Source organism: Macrotis lagotis, chromosome X (genome assembly GCF_037893015.1).
Source record: "Macrotis lagotis isolate mMagLag1 chromosome X, bilby.v1.9.chrom.fasta, whole genome shotgun sequence".
Classification (NCBI taxonomy): Eukaryota; Metazoa; Chordata; class Mammalia; order Peramelemorphia; family Peramelidae; genus Macrotis; species Macrotis lagotis.
The window spans coordinates 617,367,775-617,392,706 of record NC_133666.1 but is presented as its reverse complement, the minus strand read 5'-3'; the positions used below and the strand labels follow the sequence as shown (position 1 = coordinate 617,392,706).

Sequence of the window (24,932 nt, the reverse complement as noted above, 5' to 3'; positions counted from 1 at the left end):
GGAGTTCTAGGACTAGAGAATGGACTGACCTCAGAGGAAAAGAACAGTCACTACTGAAGCCTCCTTGGAACCCACAGTGGCAAGTGAATTAATAGCAGTGTTTGTGTGGCAGGTACTACATTGAGGGATATTGTGAGTTTATGGGTACTAAGACTGGACCCTGAAGGTATGGTGGAAATTGAGCTTACCAGAAGTTGGGATTCTTCTACCTTGTTAAGGAGCTGGTATGCCCAGCCCCCTGTGGTTTAAAAATTAGCTCTATGGCTAATGGATTTTGTTCATCTTTTTGCCTTTTTGAAGGCTGAGAGGCCTCTTGAGAGACAGAAGCCAGATCTTGACATATCCAGGAAAGTTATCTGAGTGGTGGAACAAAAGGAATGATAGAAATTATTATTAAAGAGTAAACCCCAAGATTTTCTCAGGACACTTGATCAGTCTTTAGAGTCAGATGCTTGGGTTGCATGAATGCAATATTCACCAAATTCTCTCATGCTATCTTTGTGGGCAAAGTAAAAAGATAATCACAAAGATGTGTGATATATAATGCTTTAAGGACTGGGGAGAACTTTATTTTTTTATTTTTTGTTAAATACATTATACATCATATATAAATATCTCATTAAGGTGAGTAAGAAATATCATAGTCCTCATTTTACAAATAAAGAATTGAAGGAATTGAATCCAGATATTGCCTTGAATTGGATAGGATAGCTAGTAATAGTCTGGGGTCTTTTTTATAGCAAATTCAACACTTTATTATGCCACACAATGGACTCATGAGGGATAGATAAACAGGTAGATTAAGACTTAATTGAATGAATGAACTTAAAGGATGGTGGTTAATAAGGTCAATGTCCACATAAGAGGGAAATTTCCCTCTCCCTATAATAATAAGTATCATTTACATTGCCCCAACTGTGTAAGAAACAACATTAAGTACTTTCCAAATATTATCTCAGCTGATCCTCACAAAAACCCTGCATAAGAGAAGCAATTATTATTCCAAGCTTACACATGGGGAAATTGAGGTAGGTATAAGCAGAAGTTAAGTGACTTGCTCAAGTACATCATTTAGTAAGTGACTGAAGCTGGATTTGAAGTCATGTCTTTCTAATTCCAGTTCCAGTGTTCCATCCATAGTGTCTTTTAGTATGATAACAAAAGTTGTGCTCTGACAAATTGTAACAAGATGGAGATACTTTTATTTACTTGCTTTTTTTAGGTTTTGGCAAGGCAAATGGGGTTAAGTGACTTGCCCAAGGCCACACAGCTAGGTAATTATTAAGTGTTTGAGATCGGATTTGAACCCAGGTACTCCTGACTCCAGGGCTGGTGCTTTATCCACTGTGTCACCTAGCTGCCCCATGATGGAGATACTTTTAAAAGAAGTCAATGAGGAACAATATGCAGAGACTTGTCCCTTAAGGATGAGATTAGAAAAAATTAGAAGGTACTTCTTATCTATAGATACCTTCTAGGGAGATGAATTTTTCATAACATTTTTCAAGGTGTAGATGGGCTGAGACTTAGAGCATTGAGTTAGTCAAAAATACGTATTAAGTGCCTGCTATGTGTCAGATGAATACCAAATGAAGCAAAAAACAATCCTTGCCTTAAACAAGCACAAAATCTTATGAGACAACAAGAAAACAAATATATATATATATATATATATATATATATATAAACACTGTATAGTAAATAAGAAATTATAGAGGAAAGATTTGTTGTTTTAAAAGGGGTTGCAAAAGACTTCCTAGAAAATATGGACTTTTATTTGGAACTTAAAGGCTAGGAAAGCAATAAAAGAAGTGAGAGAACATTCCGGATATGGAGGCTAGCCAGAACAAATCCCTGGAGCTTAGAAATTAAGATGGAAATGATCCAAACTGAGGCTTAGCAGGACTCAAACAGTGAAATGAGAAGGGGGCTGGGACTCAAAAGAGAAAGACAGTATAAAGTTGATATTTGTTCACCAAGGGATCAAGATAGGAAAAAGAGTGGTCAGTGCAGGGGAATGACCAGGGAAGGAATAGTGTTACCAAGAAAAATAATATTGAAATACAAATCTCCTCTGAGAGATGTTTCTATCCTGGGACTTGTCCTGTTCTTTTGTCTTCCTTTGTGTTTTTTTACAAAGAATTTTTAGTTCTGAAAAATCCCATTACATATATCACTAGATGAAACTGTAGGCACATCAAGTTTATCAAATTTGTATTGATTGCTTAGGATTTAAAACATTCTAACAAGGTCAGATGTTGGATTGACTCTAAAACAGTGAAGGGAGGTCTGGCTAGTTAACAAGTTGGTATAAAGTAGATCTGGGGGTTTTAGTGGACTATAAGCTTAAAACTTGCTAACAGTGTAACATCAATACAGGGCTATTTCCAATGCATGTGTGGAGGTGACAAATATCAGGGAAGCACACTTAAGATTGGTATTAGAAAAAATATTCTCTTTAAAATGAAGTGACACAAAACAGGTATCCCCAAAGTACAGTAGCCTGCCTTGAGACATAGTGAGTTTCCTGTTACTGTAGGTCTTCAAGTAGGGACTTGATCAACATTTTACCTTTTCTCTCTGACTTGAACTTGAGCAACTACCCTTCCTTGGATGTCACCAGTAGCCTCTTTCTTCTTTCTTACTCAAAGCCTAGCTGAGATTCCAGTTTAGAGGCCTAGAATATCTTAGTACCAGCTCTCTCCAATTAAACTGGATCTGTTGTCATAACAGAGGTGTTGATCTGCTTTGTTTTATCTGGACAGCAAGACACTGTCATTCCTCTCCTACTCTTGAATCTCTTGACTGCTACCATTATAGTCAACCCATTTGCTTCAGGGACTCTTCTTACATGATCATTTTCATGAATATATGCACATTCTATCTCCATCTCCTTCACTGTCCTCCCCACAATTATACCGAACCCCCTCAAAGAGGGCAAGGATTGGGAGTTTACTCATTATTGCACAAGGATCTAGTTTACTAAAAGAATTAGGAATAATTTCCCCAATTATGTCTTAAATTGAAGACCAGGAAAGGGATGTTTTTACTGAAGGAGATGGTGGTGGAGGACAATAGGTTTTACACCAGTCAGAAACAAATCAGATTAAAGGATGGTTACCATAGAGACCATTTATACCACGGAGACAATCATGAACTATCTCCCTCAGGGAAGTTTAGGATGGTGTCTAATCATTTCCATTTTTCAGATTTGTGTTGCCATAGCAACATCCTAGTGCTGTCAAGAGTACAAGAATGCTGATGGGTAGGCCAGAAAATCTGGAATATGAGCCTCTGGGTTTTATGGATCAATCTGTACCCATTCATGGGAAGGTGCTTTAGTAAGAAATTGCACTGGTTGAGTAGGGAACTGAGAAGTAGGAGACAAGAGTGCTTTATCATCCATATTTTGGCATTGAGTTTTTGGAACCGAGTCCTTCCATATCCCATGGGGATGATGTAATAGGTTATTTCTAGGATCCCTTGAAGTTCTGACATCCTTGGTTCTGTGTTCAAAGGATGCTCTTCACGCTGGTATTCTAATACTCTGTGTTTGATGCTCTGTGCACAGATAGATTACTGAATTAAAAAGCAGTTCCCTTATCCTTCCTTTCCAAATTCTCCAGACCCACTATGGCCCTGGATTATAATAGCTTCAGGATTAATTTCCCAGAAGAAAAATAATTCTTGACTGATTCTGCTCTATGTTTCATCTCCTTCTTCCTGGTGTGACCACCAAGGGAAATGAAATTGGGAGCTAGGGGAAGAGGGACACTGTGGCCTTTGGGTCTTGAAGTGTGAGGAAGACTGAGATAGAGCAATGCTTGTCCCCACCAATCAGCTCCTATTTAACATATGTCTCATTGCAGCACATGATGTTTAAGCTCTTAAATTTAGCTCCTTGGGCTTTTGTGTTTGAAGAATGAAATCACAAGGTTTTATACATGTCTTACAGTTTTCCATTTTTTGGCCAAGCATTGAATTCTGGAGAGATGATTTTTATGAGAAAATAATGGGTATGATCATGTTCCCTGATGTCCATAGAGCACTTTTAGATTTTTAGATACAACCAGGTTGTGTCATTGAATAAAATTCAGTTGGTAAGTCAGGAAGATTTGAGTTCTGATCGTTACTGTGTGGTTGTGGACAAGTCATTTCATTTTTGACTTCCTCAGTTTATAATAATAGCGCCCTTCTTATCCCCCCATGTTGTTGTGTGGATTGAATGCAATATTAAGGGCTTAGTATTGTGCCTAGCACATAGTAAACAGTTTATAAATGCTAGTTATTACTGTTGTCGTTGTCATTTTCCCCTTCAGAGTCATGACCATTTTTCATTCTCATTTCCAAGAAGTCTGGAAGGCAGATAAGGCAAAGCTTAAACTCATTCCATGAGTTCATGAGTTCTAGTAAAGGAAGTACTTGCTCAAAGGCACATGGCAATTCAGTGGAAATTTGGGAAAAGATTCTAAGTCTCAAATCAATTCAACTTAACAGATGTGTCTTAAAAGTCTACTCTGATCAGTCCTATGAATGACACTAGGAAAGATACAAATTTTGTTAAGTCACAGTTCCTACCTTCAGGGAGCTTACAGTCTGGTAGGGATTTTTAATAAGAAATGATGCTTTAAATATTAAAACTTTTGAAAAGGAAAGTTCCAAGGTCAAGGTGTAGGGAATGAATGTGGGGAAACATAGTAGCACTTGACCTCACTTGAGAGGATGAAACAATTTTCTTGGAACTTGACAGACATCTTGCATGCATCCCCAACATGGTTGATTGTTCTTTGCTTTTTTGTTTTCACCCTTAAAACCAGCTGAGAAGGCATTCCCTATCTTTGACTTAGAATAACTTTTTAGACAAAGTCTGCACCTAGTCCTGGTTAGTTCCTGGCACCATAAACAAGAGTCCTTACATTCTCTTTATTAGTCAACCTTGGGAACATTCTCTACTGATATTCAAATCCCTCTCAACTGATGATCGTGCTCAAACTGAAAAGAGACATGGCTTCTGATCCTCAGCTCCATCAGTCACTGTTTTGCAATTCACTTCTCCATCCTATCCCACCCCCAAATAAAGAAGCATCTCTAAAGCTTGCATGTTTATCAGATATGGAACACTTATACCAAAAAGGAAAGTTGGGAAGTCATAGCAGTGCAGGTTGAGGCACTATTGCTCTATCTCTCTAGTCTGGATGCACATTTTGAGGTGAGAAGAATCCCTACTGTCATCACCAGAGAGCTTCATAGACTGTCCTTAAATAAATTTCCTTTGGATCCATGCATCTTTTGCATGGATTTCCTTTTGCTCTCCCTATTGTAAGGTTATCACATAATCTGTCATTTGGAGAGCCATTTGCTACCAAATGAAGGAACTGAAACAAATAGGGGAATGTGATCAATTCTTTCTCTAATTTTCATATTCCTTGAATCAGGAAGCCCACATTTTAATTGGTTTAGTGACTCCAATTTAGAATGCCAGTTCAGTAGGAGATAATAGAAACATTAGGTATTAATCTCATTGTGGCTCCCTGAGGGAGGTGGGGGTTATAATTTGGGGCTCCCAGTCTAAAAAGTAAGCTTGGGGAACTGCAGAGAAGTTAAATAACTTGGAAATGAAGCATCACTCAATTGGAGACTAAACAGTTTTCTTCTGTGTGAACTTTGAATGACCATCCCTTGATGAAGTTTACTTGACTTTTAACATAGTCTTGTGTGTTTGTGTGTATGTGTGTGTGAGGAACATCCTTGTGGCCTAGATTCACACATCTTTGTAGTCATGGTAATAGGGATAGGGAAGTAAAAGGAAATAGATGACTGTTGCTGAAATAGGCACTCAACTGGAGAAGAAGATAACTAAAATTTAAGAGGTTGTGTGTGTATGTGTTATGCATGATTTTTTAACTCAGAGGTATATACAGGTCATAGTTTCTCCTGGATTTCAATGAGATTTTACTGAAAGAATTTATATAGAAGGAATATGAATATCTCTGAAGAAGTTTGTATAGTCCTTTTTTCCCTCACCTTCTCAGGAGGAAAAATTAAGGAAAAACTAAACCTCAAAGGCTTATACAGAAGAGGTACAAAGGACCAACTCTGGGGGAAACCAACCAGGAAGACCAGTTTGGAAGTCCATGTTTATAGAACTGATTTTGGGGACTCTGGAAAGAGGGATCATAATCTGAGGATTAATTTCCAAAGTCAAACCAGAATTTGGAAGCTCTAAGATTAGTGGTGACAAAGACTTTGATAATTGTGCTGAGAGGAGTGAGCATAGGCCAAGAGGGAGCACCAAGATAGGGTGATCAAATCCTAGAGAGAATGAAGAAGCTTAGTCAACACTGAATCTTCCTTGGAATACACAGTAGAAATAGGTGAAACAAGGACTTCATCAAGAAATAATATGAGTTTATAGGGACTAAGACTGAACCCTGTCATTAATGATGGAAATGGAACTCACCAGAATCTGGGTTTTCTAGACTTGGTAAAGAAGCTGGTATACCAATCCCTTGCCTTTTATCATCAACTTTTTGCTAAAGGATTTTGCTCAACTATCCTTGTACAAGGCAGAGAAGTCCCTAGGGAGATTATCACCTTGATTTTGATGTTCTTAAGGACTGTATCAGGTTTAGGACAATAGCTATTATTGAGACAACTGAAAGACTGAGTCTGGTTGCCCTACCAGTAGTCAAAGTCAGTCTCTTGGGTTGAAAACATGGAGTGAAGGAATTCTCTCAGGCTATTTTGTGACTAAGATGGAGATAATCACAATAGCCTGCAAGTATACTATATGCTTTCAGGTTTGGGAAGAACTTTATAAACAATAATTATCTCATTAAGGTTAGTAATGAATATTATAATTACTATTTTACAGATGGTGAAACTGAAGATAATAAGACCTAGACCTTGCCTGAACTGAGAGAGCTAGTAAAGATCTAACATCTTTTATTTTTAATTTAATTTTTTTTGTTTTTGTAGGGCAGTGGGGTTAAGTGACTCATTCAAGGTCACACAGCAAGGGAATATCAAATTTCTGAGAACAGATTTGAACTCTGGTGCTCTTGACTCCAGGGTTGGTAATTTATCCACTGTGCCACCTAACTGCCCCTCTACAATCTTCTTGATTGAAAATCTAGCAATCTTTTCATTACGCCAATGGATCGATGAAGGCTAAATGAAGTTAGCTATAATTAGACCTGCTTGAACAAATGAACCTAAAGCATGGTGTTAACTGGTCAATGTTAACATAAAAGAGAAATTTTCCCCTGGTTAGAACAGTAGCAATGATGATGATGATGATGATGATGAAGAATACCATTTACATAGCATCTACTATATGCTTAGACACTGTGTTAGGTACTTTACAACTATTGTCTCATTTGATCATCCCATCAACCCTTCAAGATAGGTGTTATTATTTTTTCCCATTTACAGTTGGGGAAAAAGAGGTATTCAGAGCTTAAGTGACTTGTTCAAGGACACACATCTAGTATATCTGAAATTGGATTTGAACTTAGGTCTTTCTGATTCCAGGCCTAGCTCTCTAAGTACTTGATCACCAAGTTGCCTTCATATCCTGGTTCTGACATCAGAAAATGAGTTTTGGTAAATCCTTACAAGACGGAAAGATTTTGAGTATGAGCCAGTAATGGCCTCCATACAGACACCTGTTCCCTATGGAACAGCCTAGCTTAATCGAGAGAGATTTATTATCTAAAGAAAGACTCCACGGTACTGAATTTTTTATTATTTATCAAGATGTAGAAGGGCTGAGTCAGTTGGTCAATAAATATTCATTAAATCTATTCTATGTGATAAGTCCTGGGAAATAACAAGAGGCAAAAGACAGTCCCTGCACTCCATGAGTTCATCATCTAATGAGAAAAACAGAAATTTTGTACAGAATAGACTGGAAATAAGGGGATGGAGATCTTAAAATTCGGAAGGAGTGGGAATGATATCCTGTAGAAGATGAACTTTTAGTTAAGACTTAAAGGAAGCCAAGAAAACCAGGAGGCAGAGAGGAGGAGGGGGAGTATTCCAGGCAAGGGGAACAGCTGTGAAAAAATAATCCCTGGACCTGAGAGATGGAAGTGGGAATGACTCAGGACAGAGATTTAGCAATCCTCAATGAGTAAAATGACGAGTGCTCAGGACTCAAGAGGACGACAGTATCATGTTCAATCGGTTCATCAGGTGGTTAGGATGGGGAAAAGAGGAAAGAATGAGCAGTGCATGGAAGATGGTCTTCAAGGGAATGATGATGACAAGAAAAATCATTGATACTGAAACAAAAATTAACTCTGAAAGAGGTCTCCTGCATGGTGCCCCATGGTTTGTATTTTTCATCCTCTTTCTCTTCTTTCTTATTCATGTCATATACAAATGGCTTTAAGGTCTGTAAAGCATTTAAATGATCACTAATGAAATGTAGAAAATAATTTTTATCTGATTTCCAGTTCCTAAGAATTTGAAATGATTGATAGCAATAAAATTAAATTTTAAAAGATCTCAACAGGCTTAATTGATGGATTGACTCCTGAAAAGTGAATCTTAACAAGGGTTAAACATAAAAATCCAACAAAAGATTGCAACAAATAAATTATCAGGGAGGCAAGGATGGACAATAGTTGGTTCAACAAAGATCTGGGGGGAGAGTCATGGTTGCTGCTGTTGTTTGTCCTTCATTCTTGAAGAGGACCATGGCTTCAGGGAAGAGATACCATGACATGTATCAGATTTGAGTGAAAAGATGTTCAAAGTCATCCCCCTCACTTTCTCCTCCAGAGCCATCTGGGTCAAGTGGTCAGATATGAACCAGAACAACTAGATATGGCCCTGGATGTGAGGCAATAAGGATTAAGTGACTTGCCCAGGGTCACACAGCTAGAAAAATGTCAAGTGTCTGAGACTGGATTTGAACTCAGGACCTCTTGACTCCAGGGTCAGTGCTCTTTCTACTGTGTCACCTAGCTGCTCTGTCATGTTGAACAAAGAAGAGAGAATGAAGATGCAGGGGAGATGGTCTTGGATAAGGGAGATGGTGACACCAAGAAAATCATTAATATTGGAAAAAATATCAATTTGGAGGAAAGTCTCTTGTATGGTGCTTCAGAAATTCATCCTTAATCTTAGGTTATTCTTTTTTTTTTACTTTTTCTCCTGTTCTTTCTTCTTTGTGTCTTTTACAATAGATTTTCAGATCTGCAAAGCACTTTACACATAGTATATCTCTAGGTGAAACTGTAGACAACAAGCTTAATAAAATGTAAATCATAAGAATTTGTGATCATCTATATTGCTAAGACTATATTCAGAAAGCCTTTGATAGGGAATTTCAGGGAAGCTTGGTGTCTGGAAAACAAACAAAGAAAGAAACAAATAAGCAGCTTGTAACAATGAAGTTATCACAAATAGGTCTACCAAAATGCAATGGCATGCTGCGAGAGGTAGGCATGTTCTCATTTCCGTAGATATTCAAGCAGGGACTTGGTGACTTCTTTGCCTTTCTGGTTTGAACCTGAATAAATATTCTTCCCAGGGTTCTCTTATTAGCCTCTTTCTCTTTTCCTGTTTCAGCCCTGTTAACAATTCCAGTTTAGAGACCTGGGGTCTCAACAGCAGTTTCCCAAATAAACTGAGTCTGTGTCATAGCAGGGGCATCCATTGGAGTGTCCTGTTTTATTTGGACAACGAGCCACTAGAGCCTCTAGAGATCCTAAGTCTCCTGAGCTAGATGGGTCCAGAACCTCTAAGAATCCTAGATTGTCCCGGTTGTGATAGGTCTTTTTGTTTCAAGCAAATGTTTGTTCTGGTGAATTATATAAATATTTGCAGATTCTACCCCCTCCTCACTCATTGCCTTGCTCCCCCAAATTAGAATAAATTCTCAGAGAGGACAGGTATTAAGGTTTATTCATCACTTTATAAGGCTCTGAATTTTCTAAGAAATAAACTTTCTCAATTTGGTCTTAAATTGAAGACCAGATCAGGGATGTTTTAAATGATGATGGTAGTGGAGAAGGAATGGGGCATATACCTGTCAAAAGCGAAAGGGGTTTCTTTTCTTTTTTTTAGTATTTTATTTTTCCCTGGTTACATGTAAAAACAAATTTTAACATTTGTTTTTTTTTTTAACTTTGAGCTTCAAATTCTCTCCCTTCCCTTGCTTCTCTTAGAAGCAAGCACTTGCTATAGACTATAAATGGTGTAGTTGTGCAAAACATGCCCATTTTAATTATGTTATGATAGAAAACAAACCCCTTCTCCCCCCAAAAAAGAAACTCCAGGAAAAATAAAGTAAAAAGAAGTATTCTATGTAAAAAGGGTTTCTTGCATCAGATTGGAGGATGGTTACCATGGAGACTGTCTGAACAGTAGAGAAAACCATGACTTATCTCCCCAGGAAAATGCACTGCAGTGCTCAGCCATCCAATCAGGGCCTGCCATTTTCAGACATCTGTTGCTGTGGCAACATCTCAGTTATACTGATTGTAGGATGTTGATCAAGGTTAGGCAAGGAATTCTTAAGTATGAGACTGGATTCGTGGGACACTTTGTACCCAGGTTTGAATACTTGCTTTGTAAAGAAGCAGTAGGAGGTAGTGGCAAGAACACTAAAATGGGCTATTACACAGCAGGATTCTATGTGGTCCACATTTTACCATTGATTCTAGGACTGAGTCCTTCCCTATTACATGGAGGCTATATAATAGGTTAATTCTAAGAGCATTTCCAGCTCTGACACTCTTTGTTCTGTGTTCAGAGGTTATTTCCTGTGATGATATTGTAACATTTTCTCTACGAAGCCCTGTGCACAGATAGAACTCTTATTATTGAATTAACCAGCAGCTCACATGGCCCACCATGGCCTTGGGTAGCCAAAGCTTCATGGTAGATTCCCAGAAAAAAACTAAGTCCTCAGTCATTCTGCTCTCTGATTGTGCTTCATCTTCTTCCTCTGGGTCAGATCACCAAGAGAGAAGAAAGTGGAGATGGAGGGTCCTTGTGCCCTCTGCATCTAAAAGAAAGTGTGAAGACAGAGATGGAACATCAGGCCTTGTATTTCAGGGCTTTCCCACACAGACTCCATTCACTACATCTATATCATTCAAAAGCATGGTGTGGAACTCTTTTTGGCAAGACATTGGGGTTGAGGAACTTGCCCAAGGTCACACAGCTAAGTAAGTATTAAGAGTCTGAAGCTGGATTTGAACTCAGGTCCTCCTGACTACAGGGCCAATGCTCTAGCCACTGAGCCACATAGCTGTCCCATGGTGTGGAACTTTTATTAAGCTTCTTGATCTCTCCTATTTGGAGAAGGGAATAACAAATTTTTTACTATCATAACTTACAGTTTTCTATGTCCTGCCAGGCATGTTTTTATGAAGAGAGGGAGGAAGATTTTATTAATTTTTAACCTTGTAATAGCTTCAAAGTTTTAAAAATTCATTTTGAACTTAAATGTGAAATGAGAAAACTTTCCATGTACACTTCAGAACTGAAAGATAGGATTCAATATAAAATCATAAATTTCTATTTCAGATTTACTTTTTTTCCCCTGAAAAACTAATAAATGCTACACATTATTTTCAAAACTTCCTGGTTTTCCTGTGCTTCCTTCCAGTTTTCATTTGTTCTCTGCAACTCTATAGTATACTCATAGATAAAGTTTATCCCTGGCTTGGACAGTCCTGTAGAAACTGGCATCATAGATGAGAACCTTCATATTCTCCTTATTAGTTTATCCTGGGGAAAACAGGAACATTGTCTCTCATGTTCTCATCCCTTCCAATAATAACTGTGCCTAGATTTGAAAAGGGAGGTATAGCCCATGACCTTCTCCTCTACCGATTATCATTCTGCTTTTCACTTTCGTTCATTCTTTCTTCCCCATTCCCATATATGGAGCATCACTAACACATATCAGACATGAAATTCCTATAGGAAAAAGGAAAGCTGGGAAGTCACTGCAATGCAGACTGGGGAGCTACTGCTCCATTGCCCTGCTATAGATGCATATTTTAAGATGAACAATAGCCTTATTCCCATCTCCAGTCTGATGCATACACTGTCATTAAATAAATCTTTGGATACATGGATTTCCATTTTCCTTCCCTAGTATAAGGTTGCCTCATAATGTATCATTTAGGAAGTCAAATGTTCCCAAATGAAAGAAGAGAAATGAACAAAAGAATGTGATCAAATCTTCCATCATTTTCACAGTACTTGAATTCAGAGAACCTTTGTTCCAGTTGTTACACTGAGTGATTCCAAAAAGAGCTAGATACAGGAAATGGTGGGAGTATTAGGTACCCTTCTCATTCTGTTCTGTGAGGGAGGTGTGGAGGCTATGGTTTGGGGCTCCCAGGCTAGAAAGCTAATTTTGGGGAACTTGAGTAAGAAGGATAATTAGCTATAGACTGAGCTCTTTTAGTCTGATATTTGTCTACTCCTTTGGCCTGATGCTCCCTTTTGATCAGTATCCATACCTCTCAGCAAAATCCCGAGGTTCCTTGGTATTACCAATTATATGGCTCCCAACTTGTGGTTCGAATTTAGGATTTGGTTCACAACCTTTGACAATTTATTCCTCATGACCATTTTCTCCAGGGAGTCTCCAAAATCCATTCTCTATCTATGGTTCTCCTTGCTTGCTTTCCCACAGGGTTGATGCTGTGTACCTCTTTTATTGAGGATTTTGAAGTTTGGCTCTCCCCCTAGGCAGAGGATGGAAAGGGCTGCCCAAATCTTTTCAGAGATGTTCATGTTACAATACTCCTTATAATCCTTTCAGCAAATGTTTATTGTAAAGCAGGAATACTAAGTCTATGTTACGCCTCTAGGTAAAAAGATCATATACATATAGTCACACACATATTATCTCCTTTTCTATTTTTTTATGTCTCTCTGTCTTTGTCTCTGTCTCTCTGTCTTCTTTCTGACTCTGTCTTCCTCTTTTTCTCGCATATCTCTGTTTCTTACCATTATCTTTATCTCTCTGTCTCTCTGTCTCTGTCTCTATCTCCATTTCTCTGTCTTTATCTCTCTTTCTCTGTATCTATCTCTGTCTCTTTCTCTCTGTCTCTGTCTCTCTCTCTCATACACACACACACACACACACACACACACACACACACATATATATATGTATGTATATAAAAGATATATCTGCTACCTTTTCCCTACCATGTTAAAATAACTAGATGCCTAATTCCAGCAAATGTTAACTGTTTCCCCTTGTCTCCACACCACAAGCCTATGTACTCATGCTTTGTCTAGGCCTCAAGGATATACTTTTTAGGTTTATTCACAAAGAAAAAAGAAAATATAAAAATTCAAGAACAATAGGAGAGGCTCTTTTAAAGTCCTCACAGAAGAAAACTACCAGATCTTTAAATGAATGGCTTCCCTTCAAGGTTGAAAGTCTGAGGGACTGATATTTTCTTCTACCATTGTAAGGAAGGTAGGAAGCTGGAGGAAGATACAGGGGAAAGATTTGAGTTCTGTTTTGAATATGTTGAGTTTAAGATTTTTGAGCATCCATTTTGAGATGTCTGAAAGGCAATTGATCTATGAGATTGGGAATCAATAGAGAGGTTGGGGTAGAATAGGTAGATCTGAGAATTGTCAGCATGGGAATAAAAATTAAATATAGGGAAGCTGACAAAATCACCAAGTGAACTAGTATAGAGGAAGAAGAGAAGTGTCCAGAATAAGATCCTATGAAACATCTCCTATTAGAAAGTGGGATCTGGACTTGGATCCACTTTTGGATCCAGCAAAGGAGATAGAGAAGGAACAGTAAGATGGATGACAGTAGTGTATCAACAGTAAGAGAGTAGAATAGTCAACAGTAAGATGGGAGAAAGAGTGGTATCTCAAAAAATTAGAGGAGAATCTCAAAGAGGAGAGAGTGATCAGCAGTATCAAAAGTTGCATAGAGGGCTAAGAGACTGAGTATTGAGAAATGGTTATTGGAACTGGCAGCTGAAAGATCATTGGTAACTTTAGCACTTTGGGTATAATGGTAAGGTCAAAAATCAGTTTGTAAAAAGTGAAGAAGAGCATTTGAAGAGAGAAACTGGAGGGATGCATTGTATTTGCCAAGGACAGATGAGATATAGCATGATAGTTGGGATGGAAAGATCAAGTGAAAATTTTTCAGGATAGAAGAGATATGGTCATGTTTTCAGACAATAATGAACCAGTATTCAGGGATAGAAAAACAATAAAATAGGTGACAGAGTGAGCTATTTGTTAAAGGAGATGAGATCAAAGGAGATCACCAGAGCAGGCAGAGGGGTTATCCTTGATATGGAGTAAAATTACCTCATCATGGTAGATTGGGGAGAAGGAGATTGAGTCAGAAAGTATCAAAGTGATATTTGATGAGTAAGAGTAGAGAAGAGGGAGCTTAATTTTTCCTGTAAAATATGAGACAAAATTTTCTACTGAGAGGGTGGTGAGGGGGAGCCATGAAAGGTTTGAGGAACAATAAAAACATTTGGAAGAGCCATTGTGTTGAGTGGGATAGTTTCTTGATAAAGCAGCAAGAGCTCAGGTGACGTTATATGACATATATTTTGGACCCAGTTAGGATGGTTGTGTGATTTTCTCCACCTTCTTGTAGCAGACAGCATACAGAAGAGAATTAGGTGAATGGTGTGAAATGATTCAAAACTGAAGGTTATTTAGTGCAATGTTAAGAGGTGTAGGGACTCGGGAGAGGAGGAGTGTGTAGAAATTGGTTCACCAAGGGGTCAAAATGGGAAAAAGAGGTGGACTGGGGAGGTGGCCTGGGAGGGAATTGGAATGCCAAGGAAAAAAAAATCTTTAGTATTGAAATAGAAATCAACTTTGGAGGAGGACTGTAGTATGATATCTGAGGGACTTGCCCTTGGTCCTGAGTCCTTGATCTTCCTATTCTTTCTTCTTGACTTTTACAAAGGGTTTTCAGGTCTTTGCATATATTGTATCACTAGATGAAGCTGCATGGGCCAAACTTGGTAGATTGGCAGTTCATAGGAGTTTGTTTTTATTGCTTACATTGAGATTCAAAAGATTACAAGAGGGTCTAATGATGGGTTGACTCCAGAATGGTGAAATTTAATAAGGGACTAAATAAAAAAAGTCCTACATATGAATACAAAGACCCAACTACATGAATGAAAGCTCGGGGAGATTGGACTAGTCAATAGTTGGTTCTGAAAAAGGGTAGTTAGGAGGCACAGTGTATCCACTGGCCCTGGAGTCAGGAGGACCTGAGTTCAAATCCTGTCTCAGACACTTAATAATTACCTAGCTATATGACCTTGGGCAAGTCACTTAACCCCATTGCTTTATTTAAAAAATGGTACGGGGACAGCTAGGTGGCACAGAGGATAAAGCACCAGCCCTAGAGTCAGGAGTACCTGGGTTCAAATCTGGTCTCAGACACGTAATAATTACCTAGCTGTGTGGCCTTGGGTAAGCTACTTAGCCCTATTTGCTTTGCAAAAACCTAAAAAAAATGGTATGAAAAAGATCTGGGTACTTTAGTGGACCACAGATTTAATATTGTGAGCAATATGATAGGGAAACCAAAAAAAAAAAAAAGCTAAAGCAATTTAGGGCTACATTCAGAGAGACACTGTGCTGAGGGCCAGGAGATTAGAATCCTGCTGGATAAACTGTCTAACCTGACCCAAACACACGTGGAAAATTTTGTTTAGTTCTGGATACCATATTTTAGGGAATATATTTTTAAACATGTGTGTGAATGGTAGAAGAAATAACAAAGCTCTGTTTTGATAAGTAGTGAATCTCCTATCACTTTAAATATTTAACTAGAGGTTTGATGACAACTTTGCATTTTCTTTTTGGTTTTTCTCTGTGTAACCTTCCTTGAATGAATCCATTAGTTTGTTTCTCCTTTCCTTAAATGTAACTCAATCTACATGATATAATTCATTGGACTCTGACTCTATTGCAATTAATATTAATCAATTTGATATTTTACACAAATCATTTAGGATAAGATAGGCTCTCATAGTAGACCTTTATAGAAGACTTTATACTTTAATGTAATATTCACTACTTCTTTTTTAGGTTTTTGCAAAGCAAATGGGGTCAAGTGGCTTGCCCAAGGCCACACAGCTCGGTAATTATTACGTGTCTGAGGTTGGATTTGAACTCAGGTACTCCTGACTCCAGGGCTGGTGCTTTATCCACTGCACCACCTAGCCACCCCATATTCACTACTTCTTTACCAGTTATGAAGCTCTTTCCCACAAACACAAGAGTGCTGATAGTTATCTCCATCCTGTTTTAATCAAATTTCATATCCAAAATTGTATTTTTGCATGCCTTGGTTCTTGAAAATTCCCCCAACTTATTCTTGTACTTTTGTCCAACATGAACAGATAATCATCCTGTGACCATCTTATGATTACTTGGTCATCAGAGATGACTAATGATGTGCCCATCTTAATTTTTAACCCTCAAGAGAAAGAAATCCAGTGTTTTACCATGTCTTTTTTGCATATTTGGAACTCAAATCTTAAAAAATTAAGGGGAGCAGAGGCATTTCAGACCATGAGGAAGATCTGAGTTTCACTTAGAGGGGACCATGAAGTCTTTAATAAAGTGCCATTGGCTGAGAACTCTGCCTTGGTTTCTTTTATTGTTGTATAATTTAAACTCCACAGATTCTTTAGAATTTAGCTACCTCTTAGTACCAGCTTTCCAACTATATTGGGATTGTCATGAGACTGGCATCTCAAATTCTTGGATTTCTCTAGGCCTTAAGACCCCTGAGTCTGATGGTACCAGGACCCCCAGAAGGTCTAGACTGTGACCATTGTATTTGACCATTTTGTTTCAGGGAATCATCTTTCCTTTTTATGAATGTGTGCATATTCTATCCCCACTTTGTTCCTGCCCTGCTCCTTGCAACTATATTGAACCATCACAGAAGGAAGCATTAGTACATTATCATACAATACATTTCTACAAGAAATAGTTTTAAAATTGAAGACTGAGTCAGGAAATGTTTTAACTCATGGAGAACCTGTAGGATATGTACCTAGCTTGGGCAGAGAGTATTCCCTACATCAGATTGGAGGATGATTGCCATGGAGTGAATAGTCTTGCAAACCATGATCAGTCTCCTTCAGAGAACACTAGGGTTAAGGATGTGGACCACCCATGACTTGTCCAATCAGGGCTTTCCATTTTTCAGACTCCTGTTGCCATGGTAAATTTCCAGGGCTGGTAAGAATATCAGCCTTAGGAGGCTGGTTGGGGTGGGTCAGGCATTCTGGAGTGTGTGATTCTGGGCTTTATGGGGCGCTGTGTGACTGTCCATGGAAATCTGCTTTATCAAGCAGCAGCAGGATGGAGTAGTCAGCAGGCTGAACTGGGAGACAGAATAATGGTTCTAATTTGTCTTGGTTTTATCATTGACTTTCAGAGATTGACTCCTTCCCAATGACATGAGGAAACTATTAGTTTATTTGAAAGATCCCTTCCAGCTTTGACATTCTTTGCTCTATGTTTCCTGGGTTGATATTTTAACATACTGTGTGTATGAAGCTCTGTGTATAGTTATGATTCTTATATTTGAATTAATAATCAACTCAATAGCTCTCCAATTCATCACCATTATGGCCCTGGATAGCCACTGATTCATGATTAATTTCCCAGAAAAAAATAACCCCTGAATCCTTGTGTTCTCTCATTGTGCCCAATTTTCTCCCTCCTGGTCTAATCAAGCAAAGGAGATGAAGATGGGAGGAGGAGGAACACTGTGACCTCTAGGTACTGAGGAAGCATGGAGAAGACTGATCAGGGGCATCATGGCCTATATGTCAATGCTCATCCTCACTGGTCCCCATTAATCAATATCAGGGGTGTTTTAATTCATGTAAGACATCTACCTAGCATAGACAGAGAATATCCCCTGCATCAGATTGGAGGATGATTGCTATGGAGTGAATAGTCTTGAAAACCATGATCAATCTCCTTCAGAGAACACCAGGGTTAAGGACAGGACCACCGATGATCTCTCTTATTGTTGTGCAAGGTCTTGGAAACTATCAAATTCCTTGGGCTCTTCTGTCTGGACAATAGAACAACAAGCTTATACATGTAGTTACTTGTAATTTTCCACTGGTGTCCAAGTGAGGGAGAAAGTTTGGTTACAGTCAGAATAATGAGAATAACTGACAACTGAAGACTTTAAAATTTTAGAGGGAGTTAGATCTTGCAGTTGAAAGGGTTCTAGGTCTGTAGTCAAGAAGACCTGAGTTTAAATCTAAGCTCAGGCACTTACTGTGTGGCTCTAGGCAAATGTCTTTCCCTCTGTCTGCCTCAGTTTCCTAATTTATAAAACAGAAATAGTTAAAGGACCTTCCTCCCAATGTTATTGTGAGAATCAGATGAGCCAATATTTGTAAAGGACTTACGCAGTATTGTCCCATAGAAAGTATACTATAAGGGTGGCTAGGTGGCGCAGTGGATAAAGCACTGGCCCTGGAGTCAGGAGTACCTGAGTTCAAATCCGGTCTCAGACACTTAATAATTACCTAGCTGTGTGGCTTTGGGCAAGCCACTTAACCCCATTGCCTTGCAAAAACCTAAAAAAAGTATACTACAAATATTAGCTCTTATTCCTACAGCTATTATAGTTCTTAGAGCTATTATTATTTTCCCCTGCAGTATTATGACCTTTTTCTCTTTGTACTCTTTGAAGAGGTCTGGGAAGCAGATAAGGCACGGATGGAACGGTCGATTCCACAGATGAAGAAATTGAGACTCAGTATGGTAGGTGACTTGTTTAAAGGCGCATAATAATTCAATGGGAGAACTGGGACCAGAATCCAAGTGTCAGATCAATTCACCTTGAGAAACATTTCTTGACTATCTATTGTATGTCAAATACTGTGCTTGATTCTGGAAAAGATAAGACTGTTAAGACATAGACTCTGCCTTCTGGAAGCTTATAGTCTAGCAAGGACCATCATAAGACATGGATCTTCATAGATTGGAAGTTGATTCCTTCTTTCCTTCTGAATTTGAGTTGATATTTCAAATGTAACATACCAGGATCTGAATATGGGTTGTTTTGTATGTGACCTCTCTTCACCCATCAAAGTCATTTTCTTGGTACCTGACAGGTATCTCTCATGCATCCCATAAGTATAGATTGCCCTTTGCTTCTTTAATTTTATCTCAAAAAGCAACTAAGGTGTCACCATATGTGTCCTATAGTAACTTATAGGCAAAATATCCATCTGGCCCTGGATAGTCCTATAATTCTTGGCATCATAGATGAGAAATCACATAGCTTCTTGCTAGCTAACCTAAGGGAAAACCAGGAACATTCTCTTCTGATGTTCTTATCCTCTTTCAACAAATTCACAAAAATTCCCAAAGCCTGGATTTGAGAAGGGAGTTGGCCCATGCCACTCTGTTCCACCAAAGTCTGATTCTTGGGTTGCATGAATGAAATAAGTGAAAAAAAAATCTCTATTTGTGAATAAGATAGTCAGCCACAATAGTCTGCAGGTGTACTGTTTAAAGTCTGCAAAATTCTGCATACATTCATGATACATTGTCTACGTTATCTTATCGTTCTATCTAGTTATCTTGACAGACTGACAACAGAAGGTGAGCTCTGACAAATTTTGATAAAATAGAAAGATTTTCAGTAATGAATTCTATGTGGATTTTCAGTAATGAATTCTATGTGGATGCCCATTCCCTAAGGATCAGCCTTGGAAGGGTTGATTGAGACTTGCACTCAACTGGCTTAACCAATCACTTTATAAGTTATTTAGCTCCCACTATTTATTAGGCACTATGCTAATTCTGGGGATGCAAAAAGAGACAAAAGACAATTCCTTCCCTCAAGAAACTCACAATCTAATAGCAATCTATTAAGAAATCATATTTTTATATATGCATATAAATAAATAAACTATGTACTGTATAAATTGTTAACAGTAGGAGGTATTAGAATAATTAAGAGACATTATAAAAAACTTTCTGTAGATAATGATTTTTTTATCTTTATCTAGCTATCCATTTATCTTATCTATCTCTTTTACAATTTTTTTCTGCATTTAGTATCTATTCATTCCACTTCCTCTCCTTCTTAAACAAAAAGAAAAATGCTTATCATAAGCAGAGAATACAGCAAAACAAATTTCCACATTGAGCATACCTGAAAATGCCTCTCTCTGCATTTTAAGTTCACCTCTTTGGCAGGAGGTGAATGATGTGTTCCATCTTCAATCCTCTGATCTCATGGTCTATCATTGTATTGATCAATTTTTCAAAGTTTTTTGTTTTTTTGTACAAAGTTTTTGCCATTGTATAATTTGTTTTTCTTTTCATTACATGGATTTATAGAGGTCTTTCTAATTTTTCTTACGTTATCCATTTCACAATTTCTCATGGCATAGAAATATTCTATTACATGCATATGTCATGGTAACAATATTCTTAAAGTGAAAGTAAAAGTGATTACAGCTGTTAATACCAAAAAATTTCCCTTAGGTTACAGAACAAAAAAGATTTCTCCCAATTTCAATATCAAATTAAAAAAAAATCTCTTCTTTGAGAACAGATTGACTAATTTTAATTTGCACAGTTTAGCAGTTTATCCTGAGGTTTTCCTTAAATCTTTCTTTTTTTTGTGGCTGTCTGGGAGAAAAGACAAGAAAGAGGAGGATTAAAGAGGGAAGGTAGGAAGAAGGAGAGAGAAAAGTAGGAAGGAGAGAAGGTAGAAAGAGAGTGTTTGGGGAAGAGAGGAAAGTAGAGATTTGAATCATCAATAGTTCTTTAAAATACAGCAACAAGAATACATAAGAAACATATCTCTACTACTAAAATGTTAATTATCTTTGAGGATTTTCTCTTTTAACTTTATTAAACAGATTCTCTTCTTCATGACAGGGAACTCTACTTGTTAGATGGAGGCATTAATGTAGAATAAAACAACAAATTAGCACATCTGTACATTGCTATATATTGAATGTGGGGAATATAGTATATTGTAGTTAGATGTGGGACAGGCAGTAGAATCTAGCAAGACTTTTTTTGTACTATTTATATTTTCTTATTATCTTCTTAAATTATTTTGAAGTTCACAAATTTATTTAAATTGTATGACCTTTCCCCAAAAGGTTCACAATTCAATATTAATTATGGGTATCAAGGAATATTTTGATATATGTCTTTTTGCCTATTTTCTTTTGTTTCCATGCTATACATTGATCAAAATTGAATGTGTTGAGAAAAAAAACCATATCCTTTTAAAAAAAGATTTATTTAAGGGGCAATGGGATTAAGTGACTTGCCCAAGGTCACACAGCTAGGCAGTTATTAAAGTGTCTGAGGTCATATTTGAACTCAGGTCTGTCTGATTTAAATTCAGGTCCTCCTGACTCCAGAGCCAGTGCTCTATCCACTGTGCCACCTAGCTGCCCTGAGAAACCATATCTTTGAGGCAAAAATAAAATATTAGAGATAGCAAAATTATGTAGTACATAAGACAACTTTTTCTTTTTTAAAAAAAATTGAAAGTAATAGTGTTTGATCTTTGTTTAAACTAACAGTTCTTTCTCTGGATACAGATGGTATTCTCTGCTGTATATACCCTAAAATTGTCCTTGATTATTTGCCTATCTATTTTTTTAAGGTTTTTGCAAGGCAAATGGGTTTAAGTGGCTTGCCCAAGGCCACACAGCTAGGTAATTATCAAGTGTCTGAGACCGGGTTTGAACCCAGGTACTCCTGACTCCAGGGCCAGTTCTCTATCCACTGCACCACCTAGCTGCCCCTTGCCTATCTATTTTAAAGACATTTTCTACTTCTATATTTTTAACAGTGTACTAGGAGTTTTGAATTAGTTCATAAACAGCAAGAACTGAATAAAATTTATATAGAGAAAAAAAGAAAAGGAAAATAAAAGCAAGAAAATAATGATAGAAGAAAATGAACAATATAGTACAAAATGATCTAGTAGCTGTATAATACAAAAAAAAACAGAAAAAGAATTCAAATTCACTGACCATGTGATGAGATAAAGTGCTCCCCTGATGTCTTCATGAATGTCAAAATAAGAATAGGATACTTTAAAAAAATTTCTTTTATGTATTTCTTTCCTATCTCATGGATTTCTTTCTTTTCCCTTAATTCTAATTTATCATACTGAAAATGATTAATCTGTAAGCATGCTAAACATAAATGTGTATGTACAATATTCACCTAACTTCTACACTGAGGGGAGGGAGGTGGGAAGAGAGGGTAAAAGAAAATCATGTAACTTAAAAATATGCATATGCATGTGGATGATGTTGAAAAACTTTCTTAACATGTAATTGGAAAAATGGAACATCATTTGAAAAAAAGGAGAACAACAGGAATTTTGCCAGAATGCTGAGTGGATCCATTATGGTGAATTTATAGTCATGTTTCCAGGAAAAGCAGGCATAGATGAGTTGCAATCTCCATTGACTGAAGAATCATTAATTAGATCATATATCCATTTGAATATTTGACTTGAAAAAAATTGATTTCTCAGAATAACCCCAAAATATTCATCCAATAGAAACCTATCCTCAAATTTCTCAGATTCAACTTGGGTCTAACAGTTTAGTTAAGCTAAAGATTTGTGATCCCTTTACCTATTTTTGCATGTAAAAATGCTTGTTTCATTAGCAAAATGCCTTTTAAAATGTTCTTAGGAACATGACTCCTATTCATTGTAAAACCTTACAGATTTAAAATTGTTTTAATGTTTTTGAAAATGAAATCTTTTTTAAAAAAAGTATTTATTTTAAAAAGCATTGACTGAGGTATCATCATAAGATTGTAGAATTAGAACTCAAAAGTACCTCAGTGGTCTTCAGGCAGGTTCTATTCTTTCATTTTACAGATGTGGAAACAGCAAGAGAGGTTAAATAAATTGTCTAAGGACACATATTGAGTAGATAACAGTGCTAGGATTCAAATCCATAATCTCTGATTCTAAATCTATTGCGCTTTTTATTATACCATCTCATACTTTGCAAATTCACTAAGTGATTTGTAAAAAAAAATTAAGTTGCAAATCATGAATAAATAACTTAAGAAGATTTCATTGTAAGTCAGAATTGTGCTAGGAGATTCCTTTTTTATCTTCATCACCCAAGAAATTCCTTCCCAGAGCCTTGGCTGCTTAATTCTACAACTTGAATTTTTGATTCCAAACTAGCTCTCTGGTTTAATACAAAGCACTAGAGGTTATGACAAAGATTGTCAACCATTGCAGACAAACCTCCTGCCTTGCCTTTGAGTCATCCAGACCTTGGACATAGTCAAAAAATCAAGCAAATAAAACCCACCAATATTTTTTTTTAGGTTTTTGCAAGGCAAATGGGGTTAAGTGGCTTGTCCAAGGCCACACAGCTAGGTAATTATTAAGTGTCTAAGACTGGATTTGAACCCTGGTACTCCTGACTCCAAGGCTTGTGCTTTATCCACTACGCCACCTAGCCACCCCAAAACCCACCAATATTGACAGCAACTCTATCAGACTCTGTTAGACAAGATATGTCCCACTTGGTACTCTGGTAATACCTCTCCTCACTCTTTTCTTACTGAGAGGACAAAAAAATGTTCTTACCAACAGTCTCTTCTCCTTGGTCCTGGGTTTTTGTTCTTTTTCTTCCTCTTGTTTTTTCTTTTTTATTCTTCATAATAGTTACAAGTGGTCTGCAAAGCACTTTCCATATCTTATATCACTAATGAAACTGTAGACACCAACATTATCAAATCTGAAGTTCATAAGAATCTGGGATGATCACTAACAAAGACTGGAGTCAAAAAGAGGGGAAAAATGTTAAATTCCAGATTGATTCAAGAAATATGAAATTTAATAAATTGTAAATATCAAAATCCTACTTGTGAATGTAAAAAAATCAGCTGTCCAAATGAAGGACTGGGAGGACCTGGATAAGTAATATTTGTTAGATCTGTGAATTTTCTTAATAAGGACCACTAGTATGCAAGGTCAGCCACAGTCATCTAGGGCTGCATCCAGAAAGACAAATTTCCTTGTCCAGGTGATGATAGCACCCTTGGGGAAAACCATGGGAACTACTTCTAAGTATTTGAAGGGTTGTCACAAGAAGGGAGCATTAGATTTGTGCTATTTGGTCTTAATGAACCAGGAGCAATGGGTGGGTTGGGAGGCTAATCAGGGAGGCACATTTTAACTGGGTGTCAAGAAATAAATACTTCTAACAGTGAAATGTCCTGAAAAATTATCCTTATGTGCAATGATCTGCTTTGAGATGCAATGAGTTTAAACATTACTGTGGGTTTTCAGGAGAATCTTCTTGATTAGATCCCATAATTCATTTTTTTCCTTTCCTACCTCAGCCCTGTCTGAGATCTCAGTTTAGAGATGTAGGATATCTTATCATCACTTCAAGTAAAGTGGAATTGTTGCCATAATAATGGCATCCCTCTGAATTGTGCCCTTCTCTGGTTATACTGCAAGTCACTGTAATACTTGTTGATCCCTTGAGTCCTCTGAGCTGGGATGGTTTCGGCACCTCTAGAAGGCCTAGACTGTCACCATCATGATCAGTCTATTTGGTTCCAAAAATCTTCTTTTATTGTGATTTATATGAATGTATACATATTTAATCTCCACTTCATTCACAGATCTGCTTCCCCTAACTAGACTGACATCAAAGAGTACATGGACTAGACTCAACAAAACTGAATTTTTTATAAAATATAGGGATAATAACCCACTTTGGTCTATAATTGAAGACTGGGTCAGAGAGGAGTTAAGACATTGGTGATGGTGGTGATGGAAGGTAGGACATCTTACTGGTGATGGTGGTGGTAGAAAGGTGCTGCCTTTCAACAGCAAAGATAATCTCTGAATCATG

General features: G+C 37.4%; 1 long non-coding RNA gene across 1 annotated transcript; it reads right to left on the bottom strand.

The window, feature by feature from the left end:
• Positions 1–279: 279 nt before the first annotated feature.
• On the bottom strand, positions 280–24,932 carry LOC141499716 (uncharacterized). Its single transcript, XR_012471736.1, has 3 exons — positions 24,793–24,932; positions 23,654–23,843; positions 280–356 (listed from the first exon to the last, which is right to left on the bottom strand). It is a non-coding gene; the product is annotated as an uncharacterized LOC141499716 (long non-coding RNA).